Source organism: Triturus cristatus, chromosome 11 (genome assembly GCF_964204655.1).
Source record: "Triturus cristatus chromosome 11, aTriCri1.1, whole genome shotgun sequence".
NCBI lineage: Eukaryota > Metazoa > Chordata > Amphibia > Caudata > Salamandridae > Triturus > Triturus cristatus.
The window spans coordinates 215,124,825-215,137,619 of record NC_140594.1 but is presented as its reverse complement, the minus strand read 5'-3'; the positions used below and the strand labels follow the sequence as shown (position 1 = coordinate 215,137,619).

Below are 12,795 nucleotides of genomic sequence, written 5' to 3'. Positions count from 1 at the left end.
ATATGGTGTCTCTCAAATTGTTGTTAATGGGTCCACTGCAATGATGTATATTTAACATTTTATGAACCTGGTGTATTTTCAAAGGTATCTGAGATACCATGTTGTGTTTATCTTATACTGTCACAAGCCAAAGATAAATGTTTTTTCTGAATATACATATCCCTGATGCAACTGGCAAAGCATCTGGGGGTCATTTAAAGTAATATATTAATGTATAGTTGATTGGGAGGAGCTATACTGTTTTTTACACAACTATGACTAAAAACATAGACATGTTAGATCTGACATTACATTTGAAAGAAAAGCGAAACCGATTGGCTTTGCCAATGTTTTCTGTTTTCCTGAAACTCAATGAGCATTTCAGGTGCTTTGACTGGTTCGCTCACATTTCAGGCGAGGGGTATTTGTGAGTCTCTCATTCCCGACCATCCTTGCCCATAACTTCTACCTGCAGATAGATGTCATAATAGCACAAAGAAACACAGGCTGTACATTTTTTTTATTGAAAATGAAAATTCTAATGTGCACTACAAAAACATTTCTCGAATTACAAATGACATTGTAAACACTCCACAGAACAAAGATGAGCCTTTGAACTAGGTTACACAAATACAAGGGTCCTGTCATGAAACGCCTACGAGCTAGTCTTAACAAGGAATTTCCACCTCATACCTAACACATTGTTAGTAATGTTCAAAAGTCATGTTACATGTACGTGAACATTGTGAGCTTGAAAGTGAAAGTGGTCTCACTGTAGTTTAAATGTGGTAATACCAAATCATAGCACAAGAAAGCTGCTCCTGTTAGCAACAAACATGGTGGCATATCATCAAGCCAGGCAATAAAATTATCGCCGCTTTAGCGGCAGAAAACTGCCGCTAAAACGGCGATAATGGGCTTGATAATATGCTCTATGGAATTCCAATTGAAGCCCATGTTAGATGTCCTTCACATCTAACATGGGCTTCAATTGGAATTCCATAGAGCATATTATCAAGCCCATTATCGCCATTTTAGCGGCAGTTTTCTGCCGCTAAAGCTGTGATAATTGTATCGCCTGGCTTGATAATATGCCCCCAAGTATGAATTCTGCATGTTTTTTTTGTTAGACTTTTTTTGTTTTAAAAGAAGAAAACATAGATAGAGATCTTTATTGTTTGATTAATTAATATCTTACAATAAAACAAATTCATACAATAATTCATTATATACACTTTAAATAGTAACAAATCCTTAAAATTCAATACATCTTTTAGTGTTTACGATAAAATTAATACATTTAAGATTTTAAAAAGAAAATATAGTCAATCTTAGTGTCCTGTTTCTTGCTCTTCAAGTTTTTTCCGTACTTTTATAAAAAATGTTACCAAAGCGGAGTTCATGACTATATCATCTGAGGAAAGACATCGAATCAATGCCCCTGCATGTCCTTATCCCTCTTTCATTAAATAATCTCTTTAAAATAAGAACTCTTTCATTTTTTAATTCAGGACATAGACATAAAAGATGAATAATGTTTTCCTCCCCAGATTTACACAGCCTACATAGAGAGTCATTTTCTAGTTTTTTCCAAGGTGGTGCATGGGATAAGCCGGGAAGTACGCCAAATATTGCTTTGATAAAAATGTGTTTGTTTTTCTGCGACCATGCCGTATCCAGGTATTGCTGTACCATCTTTTTTGATAAACCATTTATGATAGGCCAAGCATGTTTTCTTTTAGTGAAAATGGCTTTGTCACTTATTATCGATAAGTGATCTGCAATTTTATTAGTAACTTTCTTAAATGATTCCTGAGTGATGGTCGAGTCCCATATCTGCCTAACCTCAAATTCTTCTGAAGCCGCTTCCAGATATTTCCAGGTGGATGATTTACTATTTCCATTGGTTTCTTTCCACAGTAACTGGGACATTAAATTTTCTTGGTCATTTTTTATTCTGTTCCAGACTTTGATTACATGACCTTTTCGTGCATACAGCTGGTTGTTGAGACCGAATTCCAGCCTTACTTGAGCTTACGATGTGTTATTCTGCAAATGAAAAAGAATTTTAAATGTTTTTTAGATAGCATTGTTAATAATAACTGCGTCTTTTCCATTTAAAGCCTCACTGCCGTATGTTAAAGAAGGTAGCAGTTTGGCAGATATTACCTTTAGAACGGGACGGTAAGTTAGGTCAGTAATTGATTTTTGGATGGACCTAAATGCAGCTATCAAAGCATTTACTTTCCCATAAATTTCAAGCTTCTGAGGGAGAAAATTTCCATCATCATTGAATATAACACCCAAATATCTATAGGTATCGACTTGTTCTAATTGCTGCTTTCCCAAAAACCATTTAGATTTATATTTTTCGTCTTGCGTTTTGTGAGATCACCAAAACTTTAGATTTTGTTTAATTTATTACCATCCTATTTTCTTTTGAATATTTAAATATTCGTGCTATTAAACGTTGCAAGCCTACTTTTGTATTGCTTAAAAGAACAACATCATCAGCGTATAATACATTTGATATATGTTTATCTGCTAGTTTGCGTGGATGAGCGTTTATATTATTCAATGCTTGCATCAAATCTACTAAAAACAGGTTAAATAATAATGGGGCTAGTACGCACCCTTGCTTTAAACCACCTGTTGTGGGTATTTTGTTGGTAAGTGACCGACCATCTCCGATGCGCACTCTGACCCAAGTATCGGTATATAAAAGACGAATCAGCTGGAATAATAGAGGTGGGATTCCTTGCATTCGTAACTTTTTCCACAATCGTTCTCTGTCCACACAATCAAAAGCTGATTTGAAATCTACAAAGCATAAGTATAGAGGTTTCTTTCTTAAGTTTGCTTTGTCCATTAGTACCGATAAGGCTAGGATGTTAGTAGTTGTTCCTAGACCTTTAATAAAACCTGTTTGGTTTGGGGGGAGAATGTAATTATCCTTTACCCAGTCCGATAAACTTGACAACAGAATCCCTGCGAACAATTTTGCGTCTGTATCCTGAAGTGTTATTAAACGGTAATTCTCAGGCAGGGCCCAATTTCCCTTTTTGAAGATTGGGGATATTAGTGACCCTCTCCAAGATTCGGGTATTACCCCTATCTGAATTATTTCATTAAAAACCTTGGTTAGATGTTCTGCCCATATAACTGGATCCTCCTTATATAGTGCAAAAGGGATACCGTTTGGGCCTGGAGCCCCGTCTTTTTATTTTCCTATTAGCTTAGACACTTGTTCTTGTTTTATTTCAAATTCATTATCCTGTTCTGGGTTTGATGTTTCCTTCCTTTTATAATTGTTCGCACTTTTAGTTATGCTGCAATCCGGGTTTAAATGGTGTATCAGAAAATTCACCCATTCAGTCTCAGTTAAAACTGATGCTACTATGATTTTATCTGGTCTTGTTAGGCTATTTATCATTTTCCAGAACTCCCTTGAATTAGTTTGGTTACTAGCATAAAACTGTTTTGTCCAAAGATCATTTTTAGCTTTGGTTTTCTCATTCCAGATTAATTTCCTCAGATTTTGGTTTATAGTTTTTATGTTGTCTATAATTTTTTTTTTATTAGGAAACGTATTCATTTCTTTCCTGAGTTTATTTCGCGACCGTTTTATTTTCCATACCGTATATGTTAAGTTAATTTTTGTTTCCTTTTTTCCTTGTCGCGTTACATATTGATTTTTAGCTTCAATAGGAGGGTCGTGTTGGTTAACTAATTTGCGTGTGAAGCTTACCCACTGATCAGTTGCAGATATAGAGGTTTTTTCTAAGAAGCATTCAGTAACCAATTTTAGTGCTAGTGCACTAGTATGTTCTTTATTATTTGGTTTCCAAATTCATTTTCTATAGTTGATGGTTCCGACCTGGCCTTGCATTGACAAATACCGTTGAAGTTTTCATTTTATGGATGTTGTCATAATTATTTGCTGACTGTGATCGCTCTCCGGGAGCTTCCTTAGATAATACGAGGTAATGTTGTTAAGGGTGTTCAGTGATACCATCGTATAATCAATTCGTGATTTCGCATTATGGGTGTAGAATGACCATGCTGGAGGTGAATCCGTTACGAATCTCCCATTGAGTATTCGTAATCCCAAGGCTTCAATATCCTTCACGAGATTTAGGCCTGTTTTAGTTTGTCTGGACTTAGTTATTGTTTCCATTGCTTGTGCGGGAATAAGCCATTGTTGGTCTTGTGACTGAGTGATATCGTCTCTTATGAATGGTACTAACAGATTTATATTATAGTCTCCTGAAACTATAAAGTCCACAAAGGGGTCATCAACAATCTGTTCCAGTAAGTAACTGGTAAGAGTAGCACACATAGTCTTCCTTAAAATAGCTGTAGGTGGAATATATATGTAAACCAACTTTAAAGATTTTACATGATCGTCCATTTGATATCTTTGTGCCACTGTTTGAATGTTACAATTGTTCGTAACTAATTGCTTATGTTCTACTTTTAAGTCAATTGAAATAAATATTGCTAAGCCGCCACTTGGGCGACTGTATTTGTTTTGTTTAATCGCAGGTTTAAAGTATCCTTTATATCCCTTCATAATAAAAGGATCCATTGCCCATGTCTCTTGCAGAAATATGATCTGATAGGGCTTAATTATTTCAGTTATGTTTTCTAACTTATTAACTTATCCGTTTATGTTCCATGAACAGATTGTGATAGTTTCACTGTCAGTACATCGTTTTTTCAATATATTTTGTTGACTATTTTGTCACTGATTATCATTCCCATGTAAAGATATTGTAATCCATTTCTCATTTATCCCTCTTGACTTCTCTATTTCTTTATCAAGCGATAGGTTTTCTGCATCTATGTCTATTTTTCCTAACGGATTCTTTAGTACAGAGAAGGCTGGGGAGCCCTTTTTTTCGTTTTCATATTCTAGCATTATTTCAGCTTTTATCAGCGGCGTTGGGTATTCTTTTGGAGCAACTTTACAAATTTCTATTCCCCATCTTCGAAAAATGTCTTGTTCTTTCATAATTTGTTCCATGACAGATGGAGATGTTACAGTTATTATTGTTAATGGCAGTGAACCTTCAGGGTTTTGTAAGAAACCAACACATTCGATGTCATTGGTTGACAAATTAGCTAATGATGGAACTGATTGAAAGAGGCAAAGAAGATTGCCCCTGTTCAACATATCTTGCTGCCCTCGGGACTCATATAGTGGTTTAAAGATTAGTTGTTCTGTCCTTCGAACTAGCAGCTCCTTTTCGATATACTTTGCTGGTTCTTGCTGAACTTTATTTATAATTAGTTTGTTCTTACCACATTTTACTATAACTAAATGGTCCCGTTTTAATATATGGGTATTGTCCTCTATTTGGTCTATTACTTCTGTTTGTACCCCGGGGTCTTGGTTAACTTTGTTTGGTTGTGCCCAACTTGAATAAGCTTGATGGCATGGTAGTTGTATTAAATTCAAATCTGGATTTGAAGCTATATTATAGTCCCCTTGAGACGCTCTTTGCGCTCTGCTGCCACTATTTATTTGTTTTACATCCGTTTTCACTACAGGAACTTTACTTTTTTCAGAGTTTTGTGAACTCATTATTTGCTCCCCCTTTATTTGTGATCTTCTTTCGGTGTCTTGCCTGGCTCCTTTTCCCACACAACCATTTCCCTGTTTGTCATGGATAATCTCCTCTAATGGGATCTTTTTCCTCGCCTCAGCAGGTTCATCAGTGAAAAGTTCATCAGTATCGCTTAAGGTTACTTCACCTATTTGAATGTTCCTTTTTTGAACTTTCTGAGATTTCAAGTGTTTGCCTGATTTAGCAAAGATATCAAAATACTGAGTATTTGTTGTTTTAATTGATTTCGACTGGTGCCTACCTATGTCGACTTTTTCAGTTAATTCCTCCAAGTGGATTTTTTACTTATAAGACGTTTTAAGTGGCATTCCCTCTTGAGAGAGAGACTTTATTAAATGCTCCGGCTTAGCTTTATTTCTTGCTTTTCTTAGTTTTTTTCTATGTCTTTTTGTCATTATAAACGGTGTCAAGTCCACTTCTTTATCCTCTTGTTCATCATGTAGCTCTACCACAGACTGATCAGATGGTACGCCTTCTATTTGTTTGTTATTCTCCCATTGGTTATTCTACATTTTTGGGGGGCATGGGGGGCATGCTTGTCCCTTAGCATCTAAATCAATTTGAGCGGTTAAATCCTCCATTTCTTTAGGTTTATTGTCCGCTATTAGGCCCATACCTTCCTTGTCTTTTAGTTTCTTATTTTCGTTAAATCGCAGGCTTACCTTGACATCTTCCAATATAGTGTTAATAACTTCGGGTATTGACGTTAATTTATTAATTATTGGTGAACAAGAACATTCCAGATAGGTGGTTGCTGTATCTGTTTGAGCTCTGGTTATCAGACTATTTAGTTCAGCTAGTTTGTGATCTATTCCTGCCACCACATTTGCCATTGTTCCCAGTATTTCAATTTGAACATCCATTTTGTTTGATTGAAGTGACAGTGCTTCAATAGTAAGTGTTGAGGTTTGGTAAAAAATATCCCAAATAGATCCCAAATCCTGATTTTCACTGGCTTTAATGTTTTTATCCCACTGAAGTTCCTGCCTGGTTTTAACAATTTTTTTTTGATAATTCCTATTGTCCCGATCAGGTTGTGTTGATTCCGATTTTTACGTTTTGTGTTGCCTAACTTGTTGGCTGGATAATAATTTGGGTGAGTCTTTTCTTTGTGTATTCTGATCTGAACGGTATGTTTCCAAATTAATAATTTCATCATTTTCTAAGAACATTATTGCTTCTAACGGGGAAGAGACACATCCTTTTTTTCTAAGTTGGCATTCCTGGGTAGATTCATCTAGATTTTCACTTTTATCGCCTACTATCTTCTGATTATCAGATGTCAGGACCCTACTTTGGACAATATTTTTTCTTATTTCAACTTTGACATTTAAAGGTAGCCTAGGTGATATTATTATATTTCCAGGTATCCTCCAGTGACAACTCAATTTTTGATGCCTCACCAGTATTCCCTAAGTTTAAGTCCTTTTGGCATGGTGATGTTATACATAATAATTCAAGATCGCTAATTTGATCTATTGATTGCATTGATTGCATTGGCATATTAGCCACTACATCCACATTATATGTTTTTTTGTCAAATTCTTGCTTTTGCCCAAAAGGTTGGGTAATTACTCTCAAGTTGCTAGTGGGCTTGATTGGTGTCTGTTGATTTTTTATTTCAGGTTCGATTTGACTTGACATCATAGCCCCCGTCAGATCTTTCAAAAATCAAATTTATGAGGGACTGTTAAGGACTTTTCAAACATCCACGCTATTGGCGATATTAGCGTCTGGTTCATATCTTTTATTTGCGCTTTGACTTTTTTTGATACTCTTGGTACCTGAGTTTTCCAAGACCGTCGTATCGGAGGGCCAGATGCCCTCTCCCTTCCTGAGCGCATTCTTGGTATCGTTTACAATTTCTCAAAATAATATCAACCTCTTTATGAGTTCTCGTTGGGAGCCTGCTTGGACACACCCCACTCCGCACAGCCCAACCCGACACAACTCAATATGATCCACCCAAAACAATTCGACCCCGGAGTTACTCCACAAATTTGTCGGCTCCTTTAGTGGCCAGGGGGGTGAGTGTGCGTTTGATAGGTTTCAAAGTTATTCCTAGTTATTTTTTATTCCAATCAAAAGTGTAGCTGCGCCTGTAAACTCCCCTTGTTAGTTCCTTACAACTCCAGCAGCTCCTTTTTCCACTCTGTAGCCTCTATATACAACCCCTAAGTGGCTCTATGTAAGCCTGAGCGGCAGACCTGCTACAGTTCGTTTACCACATCAATAATGCAGGCCAACGCCAACTCCTCCTCCTACTCCTAGTATAATCCTTCTCTATGGTGCTGCGATGCTGTAATACCAGATGTGCCACCTCCTTAATTTGCGCAGTAATGCTATATCTCCGGTGCAGTACACTTTGCAGTTCAACGGCACTCATGGGCTCCCTCTGCCTCTACCTCTGCTGTAACCGCTACCGCTACTGGTCCGCTGCTACTGCTCCACTGCCCAGTCATGCGCATTCCATCACCGTTGCTGGGTTCTGCGCCCCTGTTGTGGACCACTATAACCCCCACGCTACCTCCTGCCACGACTCCCCGCTGCAACCTCTATGCTGTAGTCCTCTTGTATTTTGCGAGAACTGCTGCTTACCACAATACCACAACACTGCAGCAATACCGCTATTGAACCACGATCCTTAGTCCTTAATCCTTAATCAGCAGCTAGTGGCGGCTGGTGCGGCTCGCGGTTTCTCGTAATTTCGCGTTTCTCCTGGCCTCCCGCTGGCCTCCCGCTGCCGCTTTGCTCCCACCACCGCTGCTAGCGCCAATGCTGCTTCGACTCACGTGATTTCCGGTTTTACTCCACAAAACCCGGACTGGAACTGGAACTCCGTAACTGTTCTATAGATCTGTAGCAGTAGAAAATCTGACCAAAAATGTACCCTTTTTTTTTCCCACCAGACAGTGCAAAATATAAAATGTTTGTCACCCAATCCTGCTACTGGTCGCTATCGGTTGACACTCTTCTTCTCAAATGGGGGGGACCAGGCTCTTTGTCTATATGCCTTTGTGCCTCTGTACCTTTATGCTAGTCTCCACCTCGCAACCAGTGCCCTCCGCCGATCCTCCAACGGCTCCTGTTCCACTGCTCCACAGGTCCTCCACAGCTCCTCCAACAGCTCACCAACTACTACTCACCACTTCCGCCTCCTCACAGTCTCTCCAGTGAGGTGCGGTGTGGGGGGTGTGGTGTGAGAGGAGCGCCGCGGGAGCCGCGCACAGCAACCGCGCAGCAGCTGCACGCCGAGAGCAAGGCTCGGGGCTCACTAGCGGGAGCCGCACGGAGCCACACAGAGCCGCAAAACAGCACGGCAAATCAGCGTGGCGGTATCTGTTCTTAGTTGCACCGGTTGTGCCGGTGATAGTCAGCTGATGGGGAGCAGTTTTGAGGGGCAAAAGTAGAGGCAGGCTGCTCCCGGCTCTCAACTCCCGGCTCAGCGCACCTCGCCAACTCTGCTTCCAGCTTCCGGCTTCCAGCAACAGCAACGTCACAGATGCTTGTAAGTGAGTGCCAAAAGAAGAAAACATAAGTATAAATATGATGTACATGACCAACGAGTGACTTCTTGACAAACTGTCATCTTTAATAGATGAACAGGAGTAAGGAATTATCTTGTGTAGAAAAATAGTAATGTTTGAGTGGCTCCTGCAGAGCGTGAGTTGGAATGAATTTTAGACCAAATCCTACTCGTCAAGTCTAAAGAAAATTTAAATCCAAATCTGCTCCCATTTGAGTTCAATATTAGTTTTCTCTTTTGAATATGAAGTCAAAATTAAATATTTGTATTTATTGGAGGCCTTCTTTCAAACCAAGGGGAATATTAACAAGGGCTTTATCTAAAACGATTGCCCTATTTACAAGAGGGTGCTAACATGCATAATCGCATGTTAGCACCCTTTTTCCCAACGCCTCCCTTTGCATCTCTAATGAGATGCATAGTGGGCGTCACTGGGCAGTACAGCCTTGCAAACATCGCTGATGTGCACATCGCGATATTTACAAGGCTGCCCCAGCATTTTAGCAGACGTTAGTTTTTGGAGAAAACCGTTGTTTACTCCAAAAACTAACGTCTGCTAAAATCCTGATTTACCCATCCCTAACGTAGGGGGTGGATTATGCTGCTACGACCACAGGGTCGTATCAGCAAGGTTATCGCCCTTTTGCAGGGAACATCGCTGGAAAACCAGCGATGTTCCCTGCAAAACGGCGATTTTCCCCGCTATCTCTGGAATTTTTATTACCCTGGAGCAACGCGTTGTTGATAACGTGCTACTAGGGCGATAAATTCCAGAGATAGACGGCGATGAATAACAAAGCGCTAAGCGCGCTTTGCGTTATTCATCGCCGTTCCTCACTGATGTGCCCCCAAATTCCTAACTGTATTTGATTCCATCAATGTACTCTCATTAGGAAGTGCAGAGTAGCTCTGGAGACCACTGCAACGCTAAGCCGCTGTGCTATTTGTATTGTACACTATCATCCCCAAGTGTATCCTGGTGCTATGCAGGTGTTGGACCTAGCCTTGAGGGCCGAGGGCCTGGAGTGCCAGGTCTTCAGCTGCTTGTGGAACTCAAGAAGAGAGAAGGAGACTCTGATGTGTAGTGGAAGTTTGTTCAACGCTTTAAGAGAGATGTATGAAAATGATGTCTTTTCGTTTCTGTGTATACGTGGGATGTGTGTGAATAGGAGTCCAGGTGGGCAGAGGCGCCGGGATGGTTGATGGAAGGAGACAGGGTTGTTCAGGTAGGCAAGGCCTGTGTTGTCCTTTGAAAGTGTGGCTGAGGAGGAGTTTGAACGTGTTTCGGGCGCAGTGGAACACCCTTGGGTGCAGTGTGATATGTGTCCTGCGTTGGGAAGTTGAGGATGAGTCTAGCTGCTGCGTTCTTGGTAGTTTGCAGTCTTCTAGTGAGACGTTTGGTGATTACGGCATAGAGAGCTCCAGCAGTCCGAGCTGCTGGTGATGAGGGCCTGGGTGACATTTTTCTGGTGTTGTTCTGGAGCCAATTGAAGGTCTTCCTCAGGGTATGGAAGCAGGATATAGTGAAAGTGCTGACCTGACCGGACATGTTGAGTTGGTTGTCAATGATGATCCTGAGGTTCCTGGCATGTGAAGTGGAAGTTGGGGTAGGAGTTGGGACGAGGTCAGCTGGCCACTAGGTGAAGTCCCACAGATAGGGGTTCTTTCATGAAGATCACTACTTCTGTTTTGTTTGTGTTGCATTTGAGACAGTTGGACTTCATCCAGGTGGCACTTCAGTTATGCAGTCAGGGAACTTGTTCCTCGAAATGAGTGTTTTGTCCGAAGGGCCGGTATGAGTTGTGTGTCATCAGCATAGGAGAGGAGATTGATGCTGTGGGCACGGTTGATGTTGGCCAGTGGGATCTTGCAAGCATTGAAGAGGGTCAGGCTGAGTGAGGAACTTTGAGGTACTCAATGGATGAGTTTTAGGGATTGTGAGGAGTATGGGACAAGATTGACTGTCTGAATTCTTTCCAGAAAGAAAGAGCAGTTCCATTGGAGGGCAGGTCTTTGAATGCCAATCTCAGGACCTCAGAAGAATGTTAACCAATATATCATATTGCTTACAACATGAATTGAGTGGTTGATACTCATCAACTAAGGTGGAGAAATAAATTAATTATGTATCTTTACAAGTGTGGAGTCTCAGCACATTAATAGATAGGAATAGTTTTTTTGTGTGTTGTGACTCCACACTTGTGAAGATACTACTTGTAAATTCCTTTGTGAATAGCAAACAATTGCAAACTTAAAACAAAAGTGTAAGTTTACCCTTGTGAATCATGCCCAAGTGTCTACATTTTATTCTCTTTTTATAAATAATTAATGGGGCGATTATACACAGTAATGCATTTTGGAATTACAATCAAATTCTTGAGGAAGTATAAATGAGGGATCCAGGAGGCCAGTCCCAAAGGTAAACCCCGACAACATGATGACTTGGTTCCAGAAGTGAAAGAGAAACTAAAAGTACAGCGCAAACAATACAAAGAGCCCACCTTCCCCAACAAAGCTTCACCTGCATCGATAGACAGCAAACAGCAACCTATAAAAGTTAAGGAGGACTCAGTGAGTTGAAAACTTGCTACTGACAATTGCAGCGCTCAGAACATCTTGAGTTCGAATCTTTTCAAGACAGATAGAGCTTTTCATTATGTCAATTGGCTAATAGTATCGTCACTTATTTACAGCGCTTAGAAACGGCACAATTGATACATAACAAAGCGTGCTCTTATATCCGATTCATTTTTCTGATACAAAAGGGGTAGCAATTATAGTGAGGCATGAAATATCTATCTTTAGAAATACGATGAAACAAATACGAGCTTGGTGGTCTTTTTCTGGCGAAGAGAAGGTTTAAATGTCAATTGAGCTCTTGAAGAAATTGTTGTGTTTTTTCCACGTTGCCCTGATGTTCATGATCATGGACAGGGTAAAGCTAAAAAGAGCGTTATTTATGCACCTCTCACTCATCATTGGCGAAGTGGGATTTACAGCGCTGCTACTAATTAGCATTTTAATTGCGTTGGATCTGAGGCAAAACGAGGCAGCAGCACCCATATATCTTTATTATTTATCATCTATTCAGAAATATTCAAATCATAATTCAAAGCCAGCTGAAAAAGTTCCAAATGAGTGGTTTTGTTTGTTCCCTCTCATTTGAATTTCTTTTAACCTCTGTGTGTCTGCCAGGTAGGCCTTTTGTTTGGCAGTCAAATGCATGCATTTGGATTTTAAATGCACGTAATCCTACTCGCATCGCAGGTGCCCTCTTGAAATCCCATATGAAGCGCGCTAATGAACCGCCTCACGCGCCTATTCAAGCCACCACAACGGGAGCGCTCACCTCGCCAAACTTGGAACACCTGGCTGATTCATCTCTCAGTTTTACCTTTATAGTTGGCGCCCTTGCATTGAATATAACTTTTCCTTTCGTATCCTGCCTCTCTATAATAACATTTTTGGCGCGTGAGGTAATATTTCATTGAGACAGTTGAGAAATGGTGAAAAAAAACGCAGGGCATTAAAACTTATCTAGAGAGTCAGCGAGGTTTCTTAAAATACCTTTCCTTGAATAAAGTCACGCTATTAAGTCAATCAATCAATCGCTATCGAGTCACAGGAGAAAAACTACATAGGTTTCGACGCCCACCACAT

General features: G+C 40.0%; 1 long non-coding RNA gene across 1 annotated transcript; it reads right to left on the bottom strand.

Annotated features, from left to right (window-relative positions):
* Positions 1–1,135: 1,135 nt before the first annotated feature.
* LOC146783930 (uncharacterized) lies at positions 1,136–9,091 on the bottom strand. The gene is made up of 2 exons (XR_014970552.1): positions 8,208–9,091; positions 1,136–2,028 (listed from the first exon to the last, which is right to left on the bottom strand). It is a non-coding gene; the product is annotated as an uncharacterized LOC146783930 (long non-coding RNA).
* Between the last annotated feature and the right edge of the window lie 3,704 nt (positions 9,092–12,795).